Here is a 4,674-nt window from a genome sequence, read left to right on the forward strand (position 1 = left end):
CACAGCTGCTGCCTTGACATGACAACAAAGTAAAACAAATTCATCCTTTATAACAGGGGTGGCCAACCAATCAGATACCAAGAGCCGCATTTTTTGCTTGGTTAACTGCAAAGAGCCACACCTTTCGCACATGGAACGAAATGAATGGCCTATCACTCCATTTTTACTCACTCCCACAAAGCGATCGCGCGAAGGCCCATTTTTTGCGTTTATCTTGTTGAAAAAGTGTTACTCAAAATACAATAGCTTTAGGTAAACAGAGTCGAAACCGAAAATAATCAATTACTCAACCAAATAAAATCGAAACATTCTAAAATATCATGAGTGCAACATGAACGTAAGAGCCGCACGCGGCTCGCGAGCCGCGTGTTGGCCACCCCTGCTTTATAAGATCTTGGTGAAACTCTTAGCTATAAGCATTTATATTTGCTGATATATTAACTAAAAACTATTCATCTCCTATTGTGTGCCATTTGCTAAAATGATTTTTTACAGAAAAAAAAAAATATATATATATACACTGCCAATTTAAATAGGCCTACTTTTAAATTTCGAGCCTGTGAACCCCCGTGTTTATGACGTCAACATTACGTTAATGGGAAACACACATTAAAACCTAAAAAGCAATAATACCTAAAGCAAAAAATCTATTAAACCGTAGTATTAAAACCAACAACATAATAAACTGAAGCCAAATACGCAGTAATATACAGTAGGGGTCCGCAAATACTTTTTGGCGCGACCCAAAATTACTAGTACCGATCGAGGTCTCGCGACCCAAATTCTTCGAGTTGGTTTTAAGAAAATAGCTTAGCTAAAAAACAGCAACTATTGTGTTTCTATTTATTAAGACAAACCTATGTTATGCGTTTTGTTAATTTTAAAAGTGAAAGGGTTCTGTAACAACTGATTATAAGCCTTGAGTTTTACTACTTGTGTTGTTACATTCGGATGACAAATATGATTTAGCAACCAATATGTGTTTTTGGGATTGCCGTCCCACCAACTCAAACCCCTTCAACCCCCGTCCGCTACTTAGCTTAGTGCAATAATTACTGGCGAGGTGTGTAATGATGTTTTGGTGCAACTCACCAAAAATGCCCGACGTCTTGCAATCGTTTTAGGAAACTCAACATTATAAGCACAACAAGGCGCGGATCTAAAGATTTTTCAGGGGACAATATAAATTTTAAGACAGAAATCGGCAACCTTTACCAAGTCCAGGCAAAACCAAAATCAGCAAGTTTTCGGCGGGTCGTTTTAAATTTCGACTAACATTTTTTTTATAAAAACGTGTGGCCTTTAAGAACTTTAATATAATAACTCTTATTCAGTGATGGACCTAAGTGTTTTGATTGTTTGGTTTAAATTGGCAAACCTTTTAATTATAAGGAGACGTGACGCATTTGGCACACACAAAATAAAGAATGAACACATTTCTTGTTCTCTTTTTGTTAATGTTTATCATAAAAAGAATACATCAGCAAATTAATTTGGAGAAAATTGGATTTTAGAGGGTTTCATGCTAGGAAAAAAATCCTACTTATAGTTGTCATGCTCACGTCACATTTGGTCTGAGAAGACTCCATCAAACTTTTGGTCTGAGAAAGAATCCATCCGTATCCGGCCCGCGGCCGAAGGTTGCCGTCCTGTGTATTAAGCATGATGTAGGCTAACAAAATTAAACCAAAATGTGACGTGTTAACGCAAGGTCGTTAAACACCCTGCTTTGTCCAGCCTATTTCAATGCGCCGAGCGCAACCAGATTGCCTGCATCTGGTTTCAGTTATCAAAACTTTTCATTTAAAAAGATGGACGACCCTTGACCACACCAAAAATATATTTCTGCAAACATGAAGATTCACGAAAGCGTCATTTAATAGCTTGTTTATATCGCTAAAGTCCATGAAAAACTGCATAACCTGGTTAAGTAGTTTATATTAGCAAAAAAATTAATATTAGTATAGACAATAATTAGTGCTCATAAGTCATCACATATCGCGTTTATCAAAATAAATAAAACTGATTCAAGTTTTGCATGTTTTAATTTTAAGAGAACAACATGCTCACGACGCTTTCGTTGCAGAAAACGGGCTAAAAAGAGTTTTGTAAAACACTAACTAGTAAGTAAACCAAGATTCTTGGCTCAGCAGATCAGTTTGGTTTGGTAATAGCCAAAATAGTGTTGGATTTCCAGCGTTCTTTTCCATCACCTAGATCGATCGAAGGTCTCACGATATTTTGCGGGTCTTGATATTTCGCGTGACAATTCTAGTCGCACTCAAAGTAAGACGGCTCTTCATGGACAACTTCAACAATTGAAAACTTACCAAATATAGGCCGCTTTTAAAATATTTCAAGGTTTTGGCGACCCAAATTTGGGTCCCGACCCCGTATTTGCGGACCCCTGATATACAGTACAGAATAAGATCGAAATCGTTTGAATTAATTTGCCTATATCTGTCCGAATACGCCCTAAATTCATCGGAATAAGACCTAAATGGCCAAATAACGCCTGAAACTGTAGGGAGAGGTTATGGGTCGATAGGGGGCCGTCGTTCTGGCATCGGCCGTTTTGGTGTCGACGTTTGGACGCCCTAGTTTGACTGGCGCCGCTAGCGCGCCATTGTTTGGGCTTTGGACTTTTGGTCCTGTATGTTGGGGGTTATAGGTGGGGTTGGAAAATGGGTAAAGGTTGAAATTATTAGGGTAGTTAGTGATGTACTAAGGGGTGTGGGTTGGGGCAAGCTGAATTGTTGTTTAGGCCTGATTCTGACCATTTAGATTTTATTCCGACGAGTTAGACTCATTCCTATTTAGACGATACTACGACTATTAGGCATTAGTCCTATTTTGATCTTATTACGAAGTGCGTTTTATTTCGACGTTGATGTTGTTCTTATTTCGGTTCAAGTCCCTTTTATGCACACTCAATGGCCGACACACAGAGTCACACACTAGTTTTTTATTTGAAATTTAGTTTAGTTAGACTGCAACTTAAATAGAAAGAAAGAAAGGTTCGTGGAAAATTATAACAGTCCAACTTTGGGCTGATTTAAATCAGCTTGCCCGACCCATATTTTACCCTTCGCGTCTTCACGACAAATGTTTGGGTCGCGACCCAGGCTAAGGTAACTTGCCCTATTCGACAATTGATCTGACAACTCCAAGTGTACATGCGTTGTCACTGCTTTAGGTTTTTTTTACGTTGTTGTTGAAAAATTATGCAATTATTATTTTTTAAGAAAATAATGGTGAAGAGTCGGCACACACTTGCAAATTGTTTAAAATAAAGGCAACTACCGGTATCAAATAAAAATCTTGTGAAAGAAATTGACTTCACAGCTTAGCTGTATCCTGTAAAAATGTAAGGCTACACGAAAACCACTTAAGAAATTCGCGGCAAACGCAAAAGAATATACATTGGAATAATCTTGTTTCTTAGGGTGTAAGTCGCACGACGAAGGTCGTATTGTAAATATATATTTAGATTCGCAAAGAGCAAAGTACGAGTAACCACTGCACTAGCTTGTTGTCATTTAGAACAGGTGTAAGAAACATATTTAGGTTAGCGGTATAAGGTTTATAATGTAACAAAGTTGGCAAAAGTTAAGTTTAAAATAGGGCTGTAACTGTCGTGGATTTTTAAAATCAATACCGGTATGTGGATTTTTAAAGACAGACAACTTATCGTGCGCGCTGATGTTCACAGAATACCATAACACATCACAAGATTTTTTGTTAAGATTTATGTGAAACTGATAAAAAAGTCAATTGTGAAATAACTTAAGTTCAATATAAATCAAAACAAGTTCAAGTCAAGTTTTGTCAAACAATAACAAGTGAAGTCCAAGTAAAAGGTCATCATTGTCAAGGTAAAGTCATTATTACAGTCATCTCCGAGTCAAATCACAAAATAAAACGATAAACAGTTAAAATTGGTAAACTCGTCTGATTTGGAACAATAAACTAAAAATCACGACAAAGCAACGCATAGCAATATCGTTTTACGTGTAACAGTTAAGATAAATAACCGAGTTCTGTAACTACATGTTAAATGAAAACACTTAATATGATCCCAAGTCATGACGTCAAGTCAAGTCATTTTACCAAAACGACTTAAGTCAAGTAAAACCAGTGGCTAAAGCGCACTTAAGTCAAATCATTGGTAATTGACTTAAGTTTTTACAACACTGTAGTCTAGGCTATAAAGCAACCTAAATGTCACAAATGACACATAAATTAAAAGGTGGAGGGTCTAGTAGAACTATTGGGCGCCGCCGGTCTGGCATCGGCCGTTTGGGTATCGACTTTGAGTGCCGCATGAACGGCGCTGTTTGGGCGCTGTTGTTTTGCCACCGAACTGTGTGTCGTTGTTTGGGATTAAGGGTGGGTAATGTGTGGGGTTAGAATTTAGGTAATGCTTGAAGGTATTGGGGGAGTTAGTGATGAAGTTGAAGTTTCTTCCATTTAGACCTTGTTAAGACTATTAGGTAGTATTCCTGTTGGGAGGATATTATTATAATTTCCATCTTAAACCGAGTCCCATTTCATATCGCACAGTGTCAGTCACACATAAGAGGCATCATTGACGTACGGTACTTTACAAATACACATTAGTCAAGGCAATTTTACTTTTTATTATGCTATTCGCTTTATTGGCTTTATTTATTT

The sequence above is a fragment of the Ascidiella aspersa genome, chromosome 4 (assembly GCF_963924565.1).
Source record: "Ascidiella aspersa chromosome 4, kaAscAspe10.2, whole genome shotgun sequence".
Classification (NCBI taxonomy): Eukaryota; Metazoa; Chordata; class Ascidiacea; order Phlebobranchia; family Ascidiidae; genus Ascidiella; species Ascidiella aspersa.